General features: G+C 34.5%; 1 protein-coding gene across 2 annotated transcripts in view; it reads left to right on the forward strand.

Moving 5' to 3' along the window:
• The first annotated feature begins 1,783 nt into the window (after window positions 1-1,783).
• The window catches only part of LOC127866666 (uncharacterized), a 39,373-nt gene continuing 16,256 nt past the window's right edge, over window positions 1,784-24,900 (forward strand). The window contains exon 1 of one of the 2 annotated variants that reach the window (XM_052407393.1): window positions 1,784-1,966. The gene's annotated coding sequence lies outside the window, so the exon portion shown is untranslated. Of the gene's footprint in view, window positions 2,044-24,900 lie in introns of both variants that reach the window. The other variant, XM_052407394.1, reaches the window with a different exon arrangement.

The following is a 24,900-nucleotide window of genomic DNA, read 5'->3' on the forward strand; positions in this document are numbered from 1 at the left end:
TTACAATTGTGATAAATTATGAAAATTTTGAAAATATGATATTTATCACTTAATTCCTTTAAGCTAAAAAATAAATAGTATGATATGTATGCCACTTTTCAATACATGGAACCAATAACATGTCTATTATTAAAAACAATTATAAGCCTAAGCATTACTTCAATGCTAATGCACGCTCCCGTGCTGGTTTTAATACACACTTACTGAATCTCAACTTTTGTATCTGTAAGCACTGAACCAGGACCGATACTTATGTCGTCAAAGCTGTCTCATAGATGTTAAAGCAAACACAATAAAAGTCCGGAACCTGTTTTGGTTGTGATATATTTTTCGCGACAGCGTATAACAAAGACATCCCACCATGCTCTTAAATCGAAAGCTGTTTGCATATACTTAATCTATGTATGTAGTGAAAAAGGAAATGTTTTGGAAACGTCGTATCATGCTAGAAGTTTTATAATGTTCAGCAGAATTTTTTTTCAGCAGAAAATTTTTTGCTGTTGAAAAAAGCTGCACTTACGTTTATTTTCTGACACGATTGCTTTAGAACTATTATTCTGTTTTTATTCTTAGAAGTTTAATTGTTTCGAAAAAAGCTCACGATATCGTATATACGCGCTTGAATTTATACGTTTGCGGTCGATATTAAATCATTCTTTCTTGGAAAATCACACGTAACTTGTATATATATATATAATGAAATGGTGCAAATAGCACTTGTTACCATAAGACCGGCTATCATTTTATGAATAGTTTTATTTGTTTTTATTATTTATTATTTGTTCGCCTGTAAAACAAACAAACACAGTTGTTTAGCTGAGTTCTGCCTGGCTGACCAAGTGTTGTATTTTGAAACATAATACATGTACTGCAGTACCTTTATATCTGATAATAATTTAAGGTAAGTTAAAGTAAACATAGATATAAAGAGGCGATTGGCTTTTACCTTTTATCAGAACCGATATCATTCAGCACATCGTACCGTGTCAAAATATAGGTCATGGTGTCGTACCGTTTTAATCTGAGCGATGTCAATCCCTTGTCATGACGTGAAAATAGACGATGAAAAAAACAACATAAAACGACAAAAATGGTTAGTGCCACACATGGTTTATGTAATAGTAATAAACATGATATGGTTTTGAAAATATATATTTTATGGTGTATGCATGAAATGCATTGTACACACAATTTCATATGTAATATTATAAACATGTATTGATTTGCAGCGTCCACAGAAGACTGTTCATTAGTTTTAGCAGTAACGCTTGATTTCGATGTTACTACGTACTATATTTTACCAGCGTTGACGTCAATATTTGAAGCGTAGTAAAGCAGGAGAATTATTGACAATTTTAAGGTTTTCCCAGACGAATCTTGATTTAATCGCGCGTTGAAGGATGTGCCTTGTAAGGAACCCTTTTTTTCAATTTACAGCTCTGAACTATGCACACTTGAAGTATGCTGTTTATGTCTTCGTCTACAAGACAGAATAAACGAGTCTTGTAAGGATTAATCGATAACTAATACGCTTTGTATAAAATGCAACTTATATTTGTTTTCCAAAATGAAAGCTTATTTCAAATACCAAATAAAGAAATACGTCTTTTTCTTTTCATACAGATAGTAAATTGTCCGAACGTAAACCTCGCTCGATTATTGCCAGCTGTAACTGGCGACGTAAACATGCACAATTATTGAACACATTTCATTTGGCAATTCAGTTATTATAATTTATGTTTAGTGTGTTGTAACCTTCATAACAACATTCTTTCATCACTTCCGCTTGTGAAAACGAAACTGCATAGACCTTATAAACATACAAACTTGTGAATACTAATCCATTATTTTAAATATGATGACTAAACTTGTGAAAGGAGGATTCTCAATAACAATTTTACGGTTTAGTCCATCCATTCTTCGCGTCGAACCACCACTATTGTGTAACTGAAGTGTACAATTAATCGTAAGTATGGAGGGCTGGTGTGCCATTGTTATTGGAATGGAATTAAGCTTTTTTCCTAATCAGTTCTTCTCAAACTGGTGAGTGATCATTTTTTGAGTAGTTATTAATTATCGATGAATAGCAATCGGCAACAAGAAATTATTATCATTAGGCCTAAATAATATGCCCTGTAATATGTTTAAAAACAAATCGGTTGTCGATAATGCTTTTTTAGAGGTTCATTTATGTTCGGCTGTGTTAATCTATAGTCCAGTCTTATATCCATATCTCTAAGCTTAGTTTTTTCCTTTATACGATTTTAACCGTACATCTTCTTAAATGAAACCCAAAGTCTTACAAATAAAATATGTTATATCAACTTTACCTTATCGATGATTTTTTTTCTAAAACCTGAAACAAATATTTATTTGACATGCAGACGAATGCAAATTAATTATCTACACAAATGTACTTTGATTATTTTGCTATTTCAACAAATAGTTTGTACATGTAGCACCTAATCTAAATGTGTGTTTACTCGTCGATGTGTCGTCATCATTAAATAAGGAAACATAACGCCCACTTCAAAGAACATGATAAATGGGAAACCCCGTCTTGATTAAACATCAAATCGAAAAATAGCTCTCATTTCTCTTGATGGAGTCACGAGAACCTGCGATTTTTTCGGGAAAAAATGGCTTAAGATTGTGTCGATTTAATTCTTTAACACGTTCATCATTAATATTGGCAAAATATTTTTTTTATTTGTATTAGCTCACAAATAATGCAGACGAAATTTTGCAAATCAGTATGGGCTTAGCTATGCCAGGAACCATAACTCATGACTGCCTGTGTGGATAACTGCAGTAAAATTAAGCGCGTCTGCTCTAACCACCGCATCTGCCTGTTCTCACTGGTAAACTACATAGTGTGTATTTAACAGCTTGTAAGACAACGTTAGCCAGTCTAGTGTTTACTAGACTTGCGACACCTTAAGGGTTTCGCGGGATGGAATGAGTGAGGAGATCATATACACTTTTCAGCTTTCCGGAAGCAAGGACCCTCTGGACGTGAAACACCAGCTTTCCAACACTATATGATTCCAGTTCCAAAGCACATATTGCATTAGTTCAATGAGAAGAATTCCCAATTTCGCATAAAACGGCATATTCACAAATCTCTGAAAAACAAACAGTGCTTAAAATTATTTTAAGTAGTCATTTACTATTTAATTGATTATGTCCTCTGATTGTTGCATTTTTAATTTAAATATGTGTTCTTATATGCATTTATTGTTGTATTGACAGAAAAAAACAAAAATGGATGCCCATTCTTAGTTTGCTGTCTTAGTCTCAGGGCTCGAAATCAACACTCGCACACTCGCAAAATGCGAGTGAAAAATACTGATTGTGAGTTAAGTTTTAAGCCACTAGTATTTTTTTGCGAGTAATGAAATAGTGGGGAAAAACATGTAATATAAATGCACTTGACGTCATGAACGCTAAACCGTAGGTCAATTTATAGAACGTCTGAATACCTGTATGCGGAAGCGAGCACCTTGTATGTAGACTGGTATACTTATAGTACAGATACGCGGATAGTATTGGAACAAAGAACGTGAAACAGTTGACAATTCACATTTGTTCATTGAACTTGAACAGACATGGCATCGAAGCCAAACATAATTAGTTTCTATTTGCCTGCAGACGGAAATAAAAATACGAAAGATAAAGTAAAGTTAACCGTTGATTTGTATTTTGGTGACGTCGCACTCAACACACGATATCATATGTTAAGTACTTTTTATTTTGTTTTAATAGTACTAAATTAATGTCCAAACTTTTGTATGTTTCCTGCAAAATTTGCGAGACTGTTTTTGATTTTGCGAGTTGGTATTAAAGCAGCTCGCAATGTTTTGCAAGTAGAAAAAAACGTTAATTTCGAGCCCTGAGTCTACCCTAAATTTATACATGTTTCTTGCATAATTGAATTATCAAAAACTGCATACTTTTAAAGGCATTGTCAGAGTTATTTGGGTAAGTAAGAGTCAAAGTAAAGCAAATATATTCATTTTTCTTAAAGTGAATCATCCTCTGAAGCCCCCACTGGGATTCAAACCCAGATCTCTTTCCTTTGGGAAGGAAAGTATTCTATCTTGAAATACAAGGGCAAGTAAGAGGACAATTAACAATTTTAAACCTATAAACATATAAACTTAATTTTGTACATAACCTTAGAAACAAAACAGACATCTCTAAATCTGAAATACATTACATGAATGTTCAAGTATTGTATTTATCCTTGGTACACAGAACTGCCTAAAGATGCGTAAAATACCAGTATTCAAATATGAAAATATCCCATGTGTTTGTTTTTTGCTCTGTTAGAATCCCTATTTTATTTTAATAAAGCAGTTTTTTCCTTCTCCTGAAAATTTAACAAAATGCTACTTTTTACATTCAGAAAATGACATGTGTTCGTAATGTCAATATCGAAAATTTGGTAAAAACATTATTTTTACAAAAGAGGTAGACTTAATATTATTAAACAGTTGATGTATGTCACCTTAATACAAAACACAAAAATGGAAAAAGTAAAAATGTATAAAAATGTCAGTTACATGACTTAAAACATTAAGTAGACGATATAGCTTTGATACTTTAGGATTAGAGTAGACCTTAACACAAAACTTAACCAATTTTTCAATTTTCTAACTATAAATTATTATTATTCTGTCAACAAAACAGAAAAAATTGGGTACGAAAAAAATGTGTGTACAAAAAAAATGTGAGTACGAAAACAATTGAGTAAGAAAAAATTATGCCGAAAAATAAAATGCTGAAATAGCTTGGGGTCTTGACCACCAAAACGGCTTGGATTTCAATTATGCTAAAATAGCTCGGGGTCTTGACCACCAAACTGGCTTGGATTTTCATAATGCTGAAATAGCTCAGCAAACTTGCTTGTATTTTAATTATGTTGAAATGGCTTAGGGTCTCGACCACTAAACTGGCTTGGATTTTAATTATGCTGGAATAGCTCGGGGTCATGACCACCAAATTGGCTTCGATTTAAATTATGCTGAAATAGCTCAGGTTTTCGACCACCAAACTGGCTTGTATTTTAATTATGCTAAAATGGCTTGGGTTCTCGACCACTTAACTGGCTTGGATTTTAATTATGCTGGAATAACTCGGGGTCATGACCACCAAACTGGCTTAGAATTATATTATGCTGAAATAGCTCAGGATCTTGACCACCAAACTGGCTTGGATTTTAATTATGCTGAAAAAGCTAGGGGTCTTGACCACCAAACTGGATTGGATTTAAATTATGCTGAAATAGCTCGGGATCTTTACCACCAAACTGGCTTGGATTTTAATTATTCTCATATCTCCGGGTCTTGACCACCAAACTGGCTCTTATTTTAATTATGCTGAAATAGCTCAGGATCTTGACCACCAAATTGGCTTGGATTTTAATTATGCCGAAATAGTTCAGGATCTTCACCACCAAACTGGCTTGGATTTTTACATTGTAGAAATAGCTCAAGGTCTCGGACACGAATCTGGCTAGGATTTTAGTTATGCGGACATTGCTCAAGGTCTTGGCCACGAAACTGGCTAGGAATTATGCTGAAAAAGCTTGGGTTCTTGACCACCAAACTGGCCTTGATTTTAATTACACCAAAATAGTTCAGGATCTTGACCACTAAACTGACTTGGATTTTAAATATGCTCAAATAGCTCGGGGTCTCCGCCACCAAACTTGCTAGGATTTTAATTATGCTGAAAAAGCTCGGGGTCTTGACCACCAAACTAGCCTGGATTTTAATTACACCGAAATAGTTCAGGATCTTGACCACTAAACTGACTTGGATTTTTATTATGCTGAAATAGTTCGGGGTCTCCGCCACCAAACTGGCTTGGATTTTAATTATGGTTAGAAAGCTCGGCGTCTTTATAAAAAAAATGGCTTGGATTTTAATTATGCTGAAAAAGCTCCGGGTCTTGACCACCAAACTGGCTTAGATTTTAATTATACCTAAATAGTTCAGGATCTTGACCACTAAACTGACTTGGATTTTAGTTAGGCTGAAATAGCTTTGGGTCTCCGCCACCAAACTGGCTTGGATTTTAATTTTGGTGAGAAAGCTCGGGTCTTGACCACAAAAAAGGCTTGGATTTTAATTATACTGAAATAGCTTAAGATCTTTACCACCAAAGTGGGCGGGGCTCTGGGGTGGGCAATGTGGACATGGATGGTTGAGATTGTAATTAAATCGGTGTAGAAATAAAGTAGTTAATGTAAAATAACATAAAACAAGAGCTGTCAGAGGACAGCACGCTCGACTATTTGAGTGCTTGACAGTATAACGTAAGCCATTATGGGGAAATTGTTCATATTCAATAATTTATTAGACGATCTTTCAAAAATAAAAAAGGAAACAAAAAATTGGGGGTGGGGGTTGAGAGGGGGTATAATGTGGTGCGTGTGGTCTATTAGACAATCTTTCAAAAATAAAAAAAGGAAAAAAAAATTGGGGGGGGTGGTAGGGGGGGTGAGAGGGGGGTATAATATGGGGTGTGGTAATTTATTACACAAGAGGGCCTGAAAGGCCAAAAGTCGCTCACCTGAGATAACAAGATATTATTTGGACAAATCTTCTGACCAAGTTTCACGAAGATCAGAAAATAAATGTGGCCTCTAGAGTGTTAACAAGGTTTTACTATAGCCATATAAGGAAAAATGCCCCGCCCCCTGGCAGCCATGTTTTTCAACCAACCGGCATCATTTTTGAACTCTTCCAAGATATTATCGGGATGAATCTTCTGACCAGGTTTCATGAAGAACGGACAGTTACCCGTCTGTAGATCTGCCATAGTCATTAGCACTTTTATATGGAATTCCATAGAAAATATTATGGAATTCTACGGAAATCGATGGAAATCCATGGAATTTGATGGAATTCCATCCACTTGCCAATTTTCCATCTGAAGCTGTTATGGATTTCCACGGAATCTTGACTAAAATTCCATGCCTTTCCACGGAATGTATGGAAAACACCATGGAAAGTTGGACTTAGCCATTTTTTTCAACGGAAATCGTTATGGAAAATTACTTATACATTTTCTTGGATGGAAATCAATGGAAAATAACTTAGAAAATTTTCGCTGGTTGTCTGAAATGTATTTGTAGTTTAATACATGTATGAATTTATTTGCATCATGTATTTTGTATTTAAAAGAAAATGCAATAAAGATAATTATAAATTTGTTTTAGAAATTGAAATTCTGGAACTGTTCCATATTTGTGTTCTAAAACGTATGTTCTGGAATTGTTCCAAAACAGTTTTTTTAGAATAAATCCAGAACATTTGTGGAAAATGGCTTAGGACTGAAACTGTTCCAATAATTTCAATTTTTAGAACATTTCAAGGACAAAATATGGTTAAAAATTTCTAAAAATGTTTTAAAATGTAGTTCTAGAACACATCTAGAACGCTTTAAGAACCAGTAAGTTCTACAAAAGTTCTTATGGGGAATAAGAACACATATAGAACACCTTACACTTACAAATAGCCAAATAGACTTCATAGTAGCGACAGCAGCAGCAGCAGTAGTAGTAGTAGTTGTAGTAGCTGTATTAGTAGTAGTAGTTGTTGTTGTTGTAGTAGGTGTTGTTGTTGTAGTAACTGATGTAGTAGCAGTAGTGTTTTTTATATCAGTAGAGGTTGTGGTGGTAGTAGTCATAGTAGAAGTAGTAGCATTAACAGTTTCTGTAGCAATAGTAGTAGCAATAGAAGTAGCAGTAGTAGCAGTTGTTGCTGCTGCTGTTGCTGCTGTTGTTGTTGCTGCTGCTGTTGTTGCTGCTGTTGATGCTGTTATTGTTGCTGTTGTTGTTGGTGGTGGTGTTGTTGATGCTGTAGTAATTAAAGTAGTAGTTCTGCAGAACTAGGAGTAGTTGTTACTTTCAAAGCAATTTCTACAAGTTTAAATTCCTTAACCCTGTCCAAGTGGTATACACACTGTTTTTTTCTCAATATCAAACTCAGCCAGTCCAGGTTGTCAAATAACAATCTATCTGATAAGCCAAGCATGTGTTGTACATCAGATGTTGGGTATGTTTGCTGCAAATCTATTGGTTATAAGATATAACAGCCTTTTCTAATTGGCTGAATTCAAATACAGAAAGTTTACCTGTTAGATTGAAACATGAAACATGGTGGACAATGTACTGGTTTAATTTGTTAAAATAAAGTTAAAGACATTTAACAAACAGAAGAGTCATTAGTTTTTCCATTAAAAACACTTTCTTAAAATACTTATGTATTTATATCATTTGGAAAGTGACATGAAATATTGCTAAAGAGTGATGCATACAGTGTTTGAGCAGTCTGTCTAGGAATAGAACAACAACTGAAGGTTTGTGATTTTTATTATTTCTAAATATTCCTTTAAATTTAATCTTCTTGTGACATTATTGTAGACCTTTTTATGTGATATTTGAGGTTTTAGTATGGCAAATATTAGTTTAAAAGCAGCTGTCACCCAAATTTTCACTTAGTGGAGTTTGCAGGTTGAAAAAGGAAGTAATAAGACCTATGTGGAGAAATTAATAACGTTGAATGTAGTATCGGAATTTTATCATGCAAGGTTATGGAACTGCAGGCTAAGGAAGTTTTTTACTGTGCATGTTGAGCACTCAATGCTCATTAATGGTGTTAATGTTTATTATTATCCCCCGCCATAGGCGGAGGGATATTATTTTGGCGTTGTCTGTTCGTCCTTCCATCCTTCCGTCTGTCCGTCTTTCCATCCGTCCGTAGTCATATCTTGGAAGTGCTTTGGCAGATTTCACTGAAACTTGGTATGAGTATGTATATTGATAAGAGGATGATGCATGCCAAATGGCATTGTACACCATTAGTTAATAACAGAGTTATGGCCCTTTGTATCTTGAAAAAAATGCTTTTTGTGTGTCCAAGGCCATCTCCTGGAAGTGCTTTGGCGGATTTCAGTGAAACCTGGTTCGAGTATATATATGGATAAGAGGATGATGCCCGCCAAATGGAATTGTACACCATCTGTTAAAAACGGGGTTATGGCCCTTTGTATCTTTAAAAAATGCTTGTTTAAGTGTTTAATATAATACTTATGTGTCCAGAAGCATGTTGGCGGGGGATATCAATTCAACGTATTTGCTTGTAAATAAAAAATTAAACCAATGGAATTGGTTTTTAGGTATCTGAGTGTGCATTTTCATACCAATAGAATAACACATCATTCTAATTATAGCAATAATAAATTTGTACTAATCATACCAACAAATTAAGTTATGCTTAGTGCTTTGCGATGTATTCACTTCGTTTTTAGTTCTCTTTCTAAAGACCATTTAACAACTTAATATTTAAAACAATTCATGAATTACGTTTCCTATACATTTTCATTATGTGCTTTAATTACCATTGACCAGTTGATGGAAGATACTGCAGAGTTTGGCAGGGAAATAATCCAACAGCAAAGCGGCTCTTTAAGCGCATTTACCTAGAGGACTTACAGGGCCACAAATTCATGGTAAATATTGTCATGCCCTGGGCTAGATAAATTATTTAATGTTAACCACCTGAAAGTATTTTGTCTTTTTGGAATTCAATATATTGGTCTAAGTCATTTACACTTTTCTGGATCCTGGGATAACTTTAAAAGTTCTAAGTATTTTTTCATGAAACTTGAAACATGAACAGATGACAATAAGGACATTTTGCACGTCATTTCATGTTGTTTATAATGCAAGAATTCTGGTTGCTATGGCAACAAATATATTTAACAAACTTAAAATAGTGAAGTTTAACAGGTAGGGGACCATATTGCTTTGCAATCTCTTGTTATAGTTTGAATGTAAATAACTCTTTGCTTTAGACATTTTTATGATTTTTTATTCTGTAGAGCACATGTGAGCAGTATACAATGTACCTCATACCAAAAAGGACCCGGAGGCAGTGACTGGTGTTCAATATTCTCAGAAGAAAATGAAAATGGCAGTGGAAGACTTGGACAAACATTTTAAGCCTCTGTGTTAAGCCTGGCAGTCTGTGGCTGGTGACATGTTTTATTTTGGTTACTTCTTGTATAAAAAAGACCAGTTATTTATTATGTGAATTGTATTTTGTGTTTGTTTTTTGTCTTAATTTATTTGTTGTTGTTTTTAATTTAGGAATTTGAAACTTGGATAATTGAATTAAGTCCGTGTTCAACAGTACTGAGCATAGTATAATAAATAACAAATTTACAACAGTTGTTAATTTGTTATGTATTATTATTAACTATGCTCAGTACTTGAATACTGGCTGTCTGCATGGGAATTTGTTTTCTAGAAAGTTGGTTTCAGACTTAAATATTTGAAGTTAACCTTCGGAACTTTTCAAGAATTGTACTGGAACACATCAACTAGAACTGAACTTCTGTAATCGTACTGAAAGTGTTCTAGAATTAATAAGGAACAGTTGTTGAACGTTAAAATTTATGAGAAAAAACTCTAGAACAATTGTGCGTGATGTGTGTGTGCATGTAATTGTGTGTGTTTATGAACATATGTGAGAAAGGAAGTATACTTGTCATAAGAGAAATGTAAAATTCTACTTCTATGTTTTATATTGTGCCTTTTATAAGTTTTTCTGTTCTCACCTGTATATGCGTGCATGTTTATGGATGTGTTTTTGAATGTGTGCATGCATGCCTGTGGTTAAGAGAGTTGGTACTTTATGAAAATGTAAAACCACTCATTTTTGAATATGTACTGTGACTGCATGTGTGTGGTTAATGATTGATGCCAGATCTGTTCTTGTTTAACTTCTATGATGAAACCTTTAGTTACATTCACATTTGTTTTTCAAAATCAATAAAATGCCTTTGATCTATAATCTGTTTTTTTTTTCTATTTTATTCCAGCTTTTTATTAAATTCCATAGCTTTTCACGGAATTCCACGGCATTCTATGGAATTCCACGGCATTCCATGGAATTCCACGGCGTTCCATGGAATTCCACGGCGTTCCATGGAATTCCACGGCGTTCTATGGAATTCCACGGCATTCTATGGAATTCCACGGCATTCTATGGAATGCCACGGCATTATATGGAATGCCACGGCATTATATGGAATGCCACGGAATTCTATGGAATTCCACGGCATTTTATGGAATTCCATCCCATATCAAGTCCCCCTTCTGTTTTTTTTTCACTTTTCCATTGATTGCATGGAATCGGATGGAAAGTTAGTGCCAATACTCCACGGAATTCCATCTAACGATTTCCATAGAATTCCATATGATTCCACGGCAGATCTACAGACGGGTAATTTGGCCTCTAGAGTGTTAACAAGATTTTACTATAGCCATATAAGGAAAAATGCCCCGCCCCCTTGGAAGCCATTTTTTCAAGCAGTGTTTTTTTTCACAAATAGGGGAATGGTGGCGGGGCCTGTCCAAAGGGGAAAAACGCGTCGTTTTTTAGGAAAAGGGGAAAATTAAAATTTCATTCTTTTATATTTTCTGAAATTTATTATATGAATACACATGTATGTATGAATGTAATACTCACAGCTGAATTTCTCTGTCCTTTTTTTTTAAATATATACCAATGATTTTTTCAACATTAGTTTCAGACAGTTAAGCCTTCATGCACAGTCTCAGTTTTCCTAGCCATTTTGAGTCTAATTAGGACTTTCTAATGGATAAAATGGCAAATGTTACTTACATGTAGCATTTTTTTATCACTAAAATGGACCAAATTAAAATGTTTTTATCATTAAATATTGACACAATATATATAGATACATCAGGCCTTTTCCTGGCCATTTTGGGAAAAGCATGAAATTCACATGAAAAGTACACTGTTCTGGGAAATACTAATTGTATGTAATTCTTTATAATTATTCAAAATCATATAATATTATTAATTTGTTATATACTTTGTTAGTTGTTATGAAATGAATATTTATAAGAGAGTGCTTTCTAAAAAATAAAAATATTCTGGAGGGGATTTTTTTCTACAAAATCGGGGAAAAATATATACTCTTTTTTTAGGGGAATGGGGCCGAATATCAGCCCAGAAATTGCCCTTAAAAAAACACTGTCAAGCAAACATAATTATTTTCGAACTCATCCAAGATTTCATTGAGACCAATCTTCTGACCAAATGTCATGAAGATTGGACAATAAATGTGGCCTCTAGAGTGTTAACAAGGTTTTACATAATAGCCATATATAGCCATATAAGGAAAAATACCCTGCCCCTGGTGGCCATGTTTTTAAAGCAACCAAAACCATTTTCGAACTCATCCAAGATATCATTAGGAAAAATCTTCTGACCAAGTTTCATGATGATCGGGAAATAAATGTGACCTCTACAGTGTTAACAAGGTTTTACTATAGCCATATAAGGAAAATAGCTCCGCCCCCGTGGTGGCCATGTTTTTTAACCAACGGGCATCATTTTTTAACTCTTCCAAGATATTACCGGGATGAATATTCTGACCGAGTATCATGAAGATCAAACTATAAATGTTGCCTCTAGAGTGTTAACAAGATTTTACTATAGCCTGATATAGCCATTTAAGGAAAAATGCCCCGCCCCTTGGCGACCATGTTTTTCAAGCAAACGTAACCATTTTGGAACTAATTCAAGATATCATTAAGGCAAATCATCTGACCATATTTAATCAAGATTGGACAATAAATGTGGCCTCTAGAGTGTTAACAAGGATTTACTAAAGCCATATAAGGAAAAATGCCCCGCCCCCTGGCGGCCATGTTTTTCAACCAACCGGCATCATTTTTGAACTCATCCAAGATATTATTTGGATGAATCTTCCGACCAAATTTCATGAAGATTGGACAATAACTGTGGCCTCTAGAGTGTTAACAAGATTTTACTATGGCCATATATAGCCATAATTAGCCATAGAAGGAAAAATACCCCGCCCCTTGGCAGCCATGTTTTTCAAGCAAAGGTTACTATTTTTTAACTCATCCAAGATATCAGTGGGACAAATCTTCTGACCAAGTTTCATGAAGATCGGAAGATAAATGTGACCTAGAGTGTTAACAAGGTTTTACTATAGTCATATATAAAAATATGCCCCGTTCCCTGGCGGCCATGTTTTTCAACCAACCGGCATCATTTTCGAACTCGTCCAAGATATTATTGGAATTAATCTTCTGACCAAGTTTTATGAAGATCACACAATAACTGTGGCCTCTAGAGTGTTAACTAGATTTTACTATAGCCTTATAAAGCCATATAAGGAAAAATGCCCCACCCCTTGGCAGCCATGTTTTTCAAGCAAACATTACCATTTTCTAAATCATCCAAGATATCATTGAAACCAATCTTCTGACCGAATTTCATGACGATTGGACAATAAATGTGGACTCTACAGAGTTAATAAGACAAATGTTGACGCCGTACAACGGACAACGGCTCACCATGAGCACATATTGTGCTCAGGTGAGCTAATGATGTTCAAAAAAAATATAAATAAATTGGGGGGATAGGGGGGTAGAGGGGTGAGAGGGGGGTCATAATGTGGGGTGGGGTAATTAATAAGATGTTTAAAAAAAAATTGGGGGGGTTGGGGGGGAGGGATTCTGGGTAGGGGCGTGGGGTATTGTTTGGGTGGAATCCATTGTGGTATTCAGGTAAGTGTTGTTTTGTCAAAGTAATAATAAAATGTGTTCATAAGTAAAGAAGTTATGGCAATTTAAGCAAAATGTTCAATTATCTAAGTGTACAAGGGGCCATATTTATGTCTAAATGCTTGATACATTGGTCTGCTCTTGTTTATAGGTTGGGGTCATGTTGGTAAAGAAGTATGCAAAATATTCAAGCAATTATCAAAGAATATAGGAAATATTTGGGGAAGTACACAAACTTTAACATAGATTTATCAATAATATGCATATTCTAAGTATAAAAGGGGCAATAATTCCGTCAAAATGCTTGATACAGTTGTCTGCTATTGTTTATTGGTTGGTGTCATGATGGTTAACAAGTCTGCAAAATATGAAAGCAATATGTCAAGGAACATTGAAATTAGTTGGGGTAGTACGCAAACTTAAACATTTGCTGCATATTCTAAGTGGAAAAGGGGCCATAATTATGACAAAATGCTTGATAGAGTTGTCTGCTCTTGTTTATAGGTTGGGGTCATGTTGGTAAACAAGTATGCAAAATATGAAAGCAATATGTCAAGGGACAAAGAAAAAAATTGGGGTAGTACGAAAACTTTAACATTTGCACGCTAACGCTTACGCAGACGCCGGGGAGAGTAGGATAGCTCCACTATATATATTTTATTTATAATAGTCGAGCTAAAAATGAGTGAAAATCTCTGACCCAGTCCACCCCAACCCCCATTACTTTTGACCCAGGGGTCAGATCAAAATTCCAAATAGTGCAGGGTCGCACATTATGCTCATATAGCTACCATGTGCGTAAGTTTAAAACCTTTGAAGGTTCTTTTTCTTAAAGTGTAGGTAAAGAGTGGCCAGGACGGACAGAGGGACGAACAGCGGAGATAACCAGAATATCCCCACGCTTTTCAAAAAGCGTGGGGATAATAAGCTAATTGTAAGTTTACAAGTAGCAAATCAACTCGGCTGGACTGCATTAATCGCAGGAATAAGGGTAAACCTGTTCAGAGCAAACTAACGCTGCCAACAAAGCACAAGCTTTACGTGTCAGGATGCAGCACTATCAATACATTCTGCATCAGGAATTACACGACCGTAATGATTTTAGGGACCCCAAACCTGAATTTGACAGTCTTCCACACCTAAAGCATCAAAAATATTTTTATTTGCTTGTGTACCTGATTATGTTTTTTTATTACCTGTTTTGGCATCAACAACCTTTATCAATTCGCCCTCGGATAAGCCGCAGACATTCTGCTACTTGAAAAGTAAAAATACCCAATAGAAATAGATATAAAATACAAAAAAAACATGCATTTATGTATTTTAATTGTTTTTTTATGTATAAAAGGAAGTGATAAAACTTGTTATATTCAGAATTTTATGAAATATGCAAGTTGGCTTAATGAATGCCTACTGCAATGTCCATATTGTAAATATGTCCGCCATTCCATGTTGGTGGAATGGGGCTCTTTTTAAATGATCATGCTATATGCACAAGCTTGCGTAAGTGGCTCACATAGTCCCTGGCGATGAATTCAGACATCATGTAGCACATTAACGCTACACGATCAACCAATATGCCTTTTGATTTTAAGTCCCAAAGCAATTTAGCCCTTATTTGGCCATAATAGGGTGGGGGATCTATTTGAAATACAACTATTCCAGATAACAGAATCTGAATTCATTCATTTAATGCACTTATCTTCTTCACTTTTGCTACGATATGACCATAAATCAGCTTTCCCAATAATATTTGGCACTTTATTGTTTACCTATGAATGGTAAGAAGAAATTGAAGCAGCATTTTATAATATAAATTTAAAAATGCACTCAAACATGCACTTAAAATAATTGTAATTCTAATCATATTAATTATTCTTCATTTTTCTCAATTGTATGGTTTAGCAGCTATATTTCCCAATTTCATGGTTTATCATGCTTATTTTCCGAATCCAAAAGGCACTGGCTTTAACAAACTGTCTAAGCATGTACATATATATTAAAATCCCTTTATGAGTGATTATGGTTGATAAAAATCTAACATGTTATATCATAAATCTATATTGTTTGTATTTTTCGTAAACGTATTTACCCACCAGTGTGTTCAAATATATTTTTTTGTTTTTAATGACGTTGTTTCACACATTGCTGTAACCAGTAATTGTTTTCGCTTTATATTTTAGAGCCTGTGCCTTATGGATTGGGAAAAAGCGAGATAGTCCATGGGAAAAAGTAAACATTATAAATATGATAATTAATGATTATAAATTACAGTTAACCAATTATTTATTAATGCATGATTTCTAAAATTTATATAATAAAATGCTGGGGAATTAAATTGCTGTATAATATACTCAATAAACCAATTTTTTAGTTTATTGGAAAAGTTTTGCATATTTTGGGGGAAATTCATGTCCGATTGGGAAAAATTGCTACTTTAATTTTTGCCATTGGGAAACGGCCTGTAAGAGGCTGTAATTACGGGGCAGAAAAATTCACTGGTAACGTACAATCCTTATACGGAATGAAGGCGTTTTATTTATAAAAATAACTTTTTTATTTTTTTGATACTTTAAAAAATGTTTAACTGTTTAATGTAATGTGTCGGACTTGTTATTATTAAAGTCTGGAGTTTTAATGAGATTACGTCACACAACATACGTATAAAAATATTTAACTGCACATCCGACTTGTCGTCATTAAAATCCAGAGTTAAAATGAAAATATGTCACACGAGATAGGTATTTCATACCATCTTCGCTCTCATATGGTATAAAATAACTGAGGGTGTACATCCTAGTATAGTGGGGTATTTCCAGAGGCTATTAATAGATGCGCCTATTGATAAACAAAGGATAGTCCATGGTTGATAACAACGCAATAGGTTAAGCTTTCACATACACCTCAATGACATAGTACAGGTCATTCGTAATTTGAGGCTAATAATAGATTGGGGAAAAGTTTACCCTTATTTATATTCTCAATTTATAAAACGTTGAACATAAGTTCAACAATAACTTCAGCGATACGATAGACTAAAACAAAAAATGTTTCATAATCACTTAACCCGAATATAACAAACAATTTATAATAATAATACGAATGACCTGTTTCGTAACCTCGTTCATGCTACTACAGCGGGCATTTCTGGAAAACGTTCTTTGGTTCTCATCAGATAGCGGCGATCTTTTGTATATACGGGTGCTAGCAACGCATAAGTAGAAGGTTAGTAGAAGGTTTAGCTTATGTTTATATTCACAGTTCTCAATACATAGACAGTTTGATATGAGTTCATCAATTACTACAGGCATACCAATGTTTTTTTATAGCAATTTCAGGGCCGATATTCGGCCCCATTCCCTACCAAAAATAGTATATATTTTCCCCCATTTTGTTTAAAAATCCCCTCCAAAATAAATTTTTTTTTAGAAACAACTGCCTCATGATAGACATATCTCAAATTCATTTTATAAACATCTAACAAGGTATATAACTATAATTAATATGATTTCTTATTATTATAAAGAGTAATATTAAATTAGGTTTTCCCAAATCAGTGGACTTCATGAATTTTTTTTTCCAAAATGGCCAAGAAAAGGCCTGATGTATCTATATTGTGTCAATATTTGTTGATAAAAGCATTCCAATTTGGCCCATTTTCTTGTTAAAAAAATGCTCAAATTTGCCATTTTATTGATTTAAAAAATCCTAATTAGACTCTAATTGGCTTGGAAAACTGATACTGTGCATGACGGCTGAACTGACTGAAACTAATTTTGAACAAATCATTGATATATATTTAAGAACAAGATGTGTTTGAGAAACACATTTTCCCGTATATATGACCTTGACCTTGTGAAGGATGACCTTGACCTTGTGAAGGATGACCTTGACCTTTCACCACTCAAAATGTGCAGCTCCATCAGATACACATGCATGCCAAATATCAAGTTGCTATCTTCAATATTGCAAAAGTATTCATAAAATAAGCGATTTGGGCCACATATATTCGACCTCTGACCTTGAAGGATGACCTTGACCTTGACCTTTCAACACTCAAAATGTGCAGCTCCATAAGATACACATGCATGCCAAATATCAAGTTGCTATCTTCAATATTGCAAAAGTATTCATAAAATAAGCGATTTGGGCCACATATATTTGACCTCTGACCTTGAAGGATGACCTTGACCTTGACCTTTCAACACTCAAAATGTGCAGCTCTATAAGATACGCATGCATGCCAAACATCAAGTTGCTATCTTCAATATTGCAAAAGTATTCATAAAATGAGCGATTTTGGCCACATATATTTGAACTCTGACCTTGAAGGATGACCTTGACCTTTCAACACTCAAAATGTGCAGCTTCATAAGATACGCATGCATGCCAAATATGAAGTTGCTATCTTCAATATAGCAAAAGTTATTGCAAAATGTTAAAGTTGGCGCAAACAGACAGACAGACGGACCAACAGACAGGGAAAAAACAATATGTCCCCCACTACTATAGTGGGGGACATAAAAAGAACAGAGACATTCAGCTGTGAATATTACATTCATACATACATGTGTATTCAAATATCATTACATATACAAGAATGACTTCTTAATTTTCCCCTTTTCCTGAAAAACGATGCGTTTTTCCCCTTTGGACGGGCCCCGCCACCATTCCCTTATAGGTGAAAAAAAACACTGCATACTATAGGCAACCTCAAAAATGCTTTGTTATCGCTAAAACCAAAACCAACTAAATACAAGGGCTGTTTGTAAAACATGCATGCCCCCATATGGGCTGTCCGTTGTACTGGCAGCCATTGTGTGAATACGACTTTTGTCACTGTGACCTTGACCTTTGACCTAGTGACCTGAAAATCAATAGGGGTCATCTGCAAGTCACGATCAATGTACCTATGAAGTGTCATGATCCTAGGCAAAAGCGTTCTTGAGTTATCATCCGAAAATCCTTTTACTATTTCGGGTCACCGTGACCTTGACCTTTGACCTTGTGTCCTCAAAATCAATAGGGGTCACAGTGCCCCAGATAAGCTGCGTATCTGCGTCTTTCACCCTATTTAATTGCTTAAAAACGCAAAGAAACACAATATCATGGGTATTTAAAACACAACAGGTTTTACATATACGCAAATTCGTCAAATTTGATGTGTACAATACAATAGCTTCGATCGAAAATGCTTTGCTCATTTTCGGTATTTTCTCATTGGAATTATTTTCGTAATGCGGCGACGCTTTCATTCAGCATGCGCCTGGATGACGGAGCAGGAAAAGTCAAAGTTATCCAAACGCTCTGCGGTCTAGATTTCATTGTTGAATAAAGCGTCTGACCAAATTATTGACGAAGACAAACATGCGTTTTAAATCTGACTTAATCCGTCGTTCATTGTGCATGTCTTTGTAAAGCGTCTGTACTTTCAGCTTCTATTACGATGCGAAATAAAATGTCTAAGAGAGGTCGAAAGATATCCGCGATTGTTGCGTCAAAATATCAGTCGATCGCAAATGTTTTCGAACCAAGAAAGCAAAATCCCATAAGTGCCGATTCATTCATGTTATCATTTTTTTAAGTTTAAAGTTTATATTATGCACAGTTTTAAGGATTCAAGACGTTATGAAACATCAGTTTATTAAAGTCAATGATGAAAGTTTACAGTTTTATTGAATCAATACAAGTGTGCAGCTTCAACAGAAGTAAAGCGGCACTGGTTTTATGGTATAGATTTTTCTATCTCATATCACCCTATTTCAAGAATGAAATCACCCTATTTATTAAAATCAATGGGTGAAAACCCTAATTCCCAAATAATTATCTGGGGCACTGGGGTCACCAGCGAGTCATGATCAATCTACCTATGAAGTTTCATGATCCTAGGCATATGCGTTCTTGAGTTATCATCCGAAAATCATTTTACTATTTCGGGTCACCGTGACCTTGACCTAGTGACCTGAAAATCAATAGGAGTCATCTGCGAGTCATGATCAATCTACCTATAAAGTTTCATGATCCTAGGCATATGCGTTCTTGAATTATCATCCGAAAATCATTTTACTATTTCGGGTCACCGTGACCTTGACCTTTGACCTAGTGACCTCAAAATCAATAGGGGTCATCTGCGAGTCATGATCAATCTACCCATGAAGTTTCATGATCCTAGGCGTATGCGTTCTTTAGTTATCATCCGGAAACCATTTTACTATTTCAGGTCACCGTGACCTTGACCTTTGACCTAGTGACCTCAAAATCAATAGGGGTCATCTGCAAGTCATGATCAATGTACCTATGAAGTTTCATGATCCTAGGCCCAAGCGTTCTTGAGTTATCGTCAGACAACCACCTGGTGGACGGATGGACCGACCGACCTACCGACCGACCGACATGAGCAAAGCAATATACCCCCTCTTCTTCGAAGAGGGGCATAATAACAATAAATATCTTTTTAAAATGTAGTCGGCGTATACGCTGACTTTGTAATAAAGTTTGCAATTTACTTTTCTAAATAAATAAATACAATTAAACAAAAGTAAAACTATTGTGTTGTGTTTTTCACTTGTATATTGCATATTCACCACATGAAATGTGTGTTAGCATTGTCAAACCAAACATTAGTGTGAGTAGATAAGAAATATACTACGGGAGAGCACTTCATATGTGTCCTCATATGCCTCGTAATGAGTATCTTTCTTCACTATAGAAATATATTGTATGTTGATATTTGATTTAAACGCAGTTTTCTTTTGACACATTTAAATCACACGTCCATATCAACGACATGTGAAAATGGGTCTTATGCATTTCGGCAAGCGTTTGCGCAGTTTTCTTTCGGCACATTTAAATCACACGTCAATAGCGCCGTCATGCGAAAATGGGTCTTATGCGTTTCGGCAAGCGTTTGTTAAACCCAACATGTGCATTTGCCCAGTCAGGTCATAGGTGATGCTGTTCGCTATACAAAAAAAATTGTAAAATCACTCAATATGCTATGTTTCTCCTTACCAGACTGAGAGATATATGATGGGCGCATATGGAATAAGACCCATTTTTGCATGACAAGGGTTTTTAAAAATCTCATTTTTAATTGAAAATGCCACATTTAAGAACAATGCTTTTGATACAAAATTGAATTCAAAATAGCAAACTTGTTTATAATGGCAGCCTAGCCAAACATTAAATGCACGGGCACTCACGCGGGATTTGGAAAAGAAATAATTTCTGGGTAATGCAGTAAACTTCAACCAATACAGTACTTTAATATCATGCTTTGTTCATTAAATGTATTTGTGTTATGGTTATTTCCCTTTTATTTGAATAAATTTAAAGCAAAATGTTTATGTTGAGAGATAAGTATGACGTAACTTTGATTGTGCAAGCACTGTTTATGAATGAAAACGACGTCATTTGATTTTCATTCTTGTGGTGACGTCACGTTTTCACAGAAAATAGGAGGACATTCGGTTAATATAATTCTTATTTATAACATTTAAATCGCTGATAACTTATTAATGAAATCGTGTTAGCATCGAAATAATCCACATTTAAGCGCTGGTCATTGTTGTAATAACCAACTTTTGCTTGTTACAAAACCACTCGGGCTTTGCCCTCGTGGTTTAACTTTAATTACTACCCATCAGAACTCCAAATTTATTCTGCTAATTAAATCTAGACAGAAGCTTGTCAAGTTGACGATGCTCAGGTTTGAGAAGTTTATGATTTATAATCATCGAGGGGGATATTCCAGACGTAAAACTTTGCATCATTATAAGGAAAACAGGTGCACAACTGTATGTAAAAAGGTAAAACCGCATTTTCTATCGAGAACTAACTTGCATAGCAACGTCCGAAATACGCAACGTCCGACTTCTATTACGATATTCATGAATTCAAGATATAATGATATCTGAACAGTTTTACTTTAAGAAAACACTATAAAACTTGTGTTTTGATAAAAATAAATGATAAAAAGCAAACCAAAAACTTACTATTTTAATGTCTAAACAATTAATGTCTAAACAATTAATTAATCCAATATTCAACACATTTCCATTAGGCCCCTATGCCCTTGAACTTTAACGGTTGATGGTCGTTTCGGGCCACTACCAGTTCGTGCCACTGATATATATATACATTTTGTGAATTGTTCAGGAATGCATATTTTCAGACATTTTCAAAAATACAGTAAGAGCACATAGAAGCTACGTTATGTTTTGCGCTCAAAATATTTCAGTTTTGAAATTATGGTAACTGCTCCTTTCTTAATTTGTTTTTGTTTTAAAAAAGACATATCAATTTGGAGTTTTGTTTCTTTTTTTAAGTGTTATTATAGACTAATACTAATCAGAAAATTTGAATATGGAAAAAGGTTTATTATTTTAATAAAACATTTTTTTGCTTCTCCTGAAAATTTCACAAAATGTCAGTTACACTACTTTTTACATTCAGAAAATGACATGTGTTTGTTATGTCAATTTCAAAAAATTGATAAAAACATTATTTTTACAAAAATGGTTGACTTAATATTTTAACAGTTGATGTATTTCACGTTAATAAACACAAAAATGGAAAAAAGTAAAAATGTCAGTTATATGACTTATTACATTCAGTAGGCGATATATATATATATATTTATATATTATTTTTTTCAACCTAAGAGGCTAAGTTTCGTAAGAAATAAATGGGATTGCAAACTTTTGCGCGTGGTAATTAATCCAATATTCAACACATTTCCATTAGGCCCCTATGCCCTTGAACTTTAACGGTTGATGGTCGTTTCGGGCCACTACCAGTTCGTGCCACTGATATATACATTTTGTGAATTGTTCAGGAATGCATATTTTCAGACATTTTCAAAAATACAGTAAGAGCACATAGAAGCTACGTTATTTTTTGCGCTCAAAATATTTCAGTTTGAAATTATGGTAACTGCTCCTTTCTTAATTTGTTTTTGTTTTAAAAAAGACATATCAATTTGGAGTTTTGTTTCGTTTTTTAAGTGTTATTATAGACTAATACTAATCAGAAAATTTGAATATGGAAAAAGGTTTATTATCTTAATTAAACATTTTTTTGCTTCTCCTGAAAATTTCACAAAATGTCAGTTACACTACTTTTTACATTCAGAAAATGACATGTGTTTGCTATGTCAATTTCAAAAAATTGATAAAAACATTATTTTTACAAAAAAGGTTGACATAATATTTTAACAGTTGATGTATTTCACCTTAATAAACACAAAAATGGAAAAAAGTAAAAATGTATAAAAATGTCAGTTATATGACTTATTACATTCAGTAGGCGATATATATATATATATATATATATATATATATATATATATATGATATATTATTTTTTTCAACCTAAGAGGCTAAGTTTCGTAAGAAATAAATGGGATTGCAAACTTTTGCGCGTGGTAATGGTTTACAAAAATCAACTCGTCGGACAAATTCAAGAACGCAATGACACTTACCTAGTAAAGGCTAGTTTTCTGTCCGTCTATTTGAACAACCTTACAGTGCGCAAAATGCGTGCCTATGTATTGATGATATTGTGTGCCTAATGTCGATCAGGTGCCTAAGTTCGATCAGTTTTTTATGACGTATTTTCGAATACCAGCACTTACATCACGCGCCAGCCTTCCTGCGAAAACTCATAACAGAAGTCGTAATTCCATCAACCTCTCATAAAAATGCGGTTTAAACAGGTCTTTGTGAATAACAGAGCTTAAATTATGTCAATTATCGGTACCTCATTTTTCATGCATTAATCGCACTTATATTCTTTAAATTACCATTAAATTCATAAAACATCCATCAAAATACTCTACTATTGCCAGGGACGCTGCAGTTTTCAGGGGAGGTAAGACAATTCTCCGTAAATAAGCGCTTTGTTTACCTGGGGCTCATAAGGGGACATTCATAAATTAGATCGACGCATTAATAAACGTCCAATTAAGACGTTTATCGTTAAATTTAAGCTCTTTACTGCAGCGCAATTGACACGAAAAACTGGCTTTTAGAAGGGGTGAGACATTCCTATGTCCACATTGTGTTTAGGAAAATATCGTATTATAATAAATGTAAACATGTTTGGTAATTTTACAAATGTGTGTTTATTAGTGTTTAATCTTCTTTTTTGTTACCTTCTTAATTGTTAGTTGTTGTTAATTTTTATAAATATTTAAGACACACATTACAATAATCTTCAAAATATATGAATAAACTTTATTTTCTAAAAAAACAACAACATTAGAATGTTTCGCTCCTAGCCTAAGTATTCATGTGAGCAAATAACTATTTATCTACCCCATGTGAGCCTCTATTTGTGACGTCATGAAGACAGCTGGTCGAACTTAAGAGTGCTTCTCGGTGACGTATAGCATGTGGGGTAATAGATAGTTTTTAACCGTTTACGACCGTTTTGTTTGTTTATATTTCATTTTTTTTTTGCAGATTTGGATATAGTTTTGAATACTCTGTCTAAATACCATAGCAAGTTTTCAGTAATCGTTGTTGATGTCGAGCATGCGCAGAGACAAAGTTTAACGTGATCGAACTTTTTAGGCACACATAGCATAAACACAATAATTTCGTCGTTGATTATTTAATGAGTATATACCCTCGAACGTATTACTAGCTATCAACGGAATGATAGAGAGATTAAAAACAAATAATCTGCGAAAGGCCTCGCGAGCGAGCCATAACATTGTAACGTCACAAAAAATGTGTACACGTCACAAACACTGAACAGCGCTAAATGTACTTCCGGCCAAGCCGCGTGTTTATAGCGATTGCGCTATAAAAAAAACACCACTTTTTCGTGATTCAATCAAAACACTAGATTTTTCCACAGATATGACGAATACGCCATTGTGTAGATCGCGTTCTGGTCCATATACACGTCAAATTCCAGCACAAGTGTTGGTCCAGGTTTCAAGCGCTTCAAATCGCGGCTATACCCTGGCGCTTAACGAATTTTACTAAGAGTGCGTTTTACTAACATAGCGTATATATACGCAACTTAAGGTTTACGCACAGAATTTACGCCGAACGTAAATTAATGCATACGCCGTTTCACTAAAATGTGCGCAAAAGTTGCGTGTAAGTGTTGTTTAGCCTGTCAGGTGCGCGCGGACGCGTAAGAAAGTAATCGTCTGCAACAGTATCTACTGTAAAGCGAGATTATACGATTTTTTTTACATCTGTTAAATTGTAATATATTGATAAAATGTGTTACAATAACACAAA

Source organism: Dreissena polymorpha, chromosome 2 (genome assembly GCF_020536995.1).
Source record: "Dreissena polymorpha isolate Duluth1 chromosome 2, UMN_Dpol_1.0, whole genome shotgun sequence".
NCBI classification, from domain to species: domain Eukaryota; kingdom Metazoa; phylum Mollusca; class Bivalvia; order Myida; family Dreissenidae; genus Dreissena; species Dreissena polymorpha.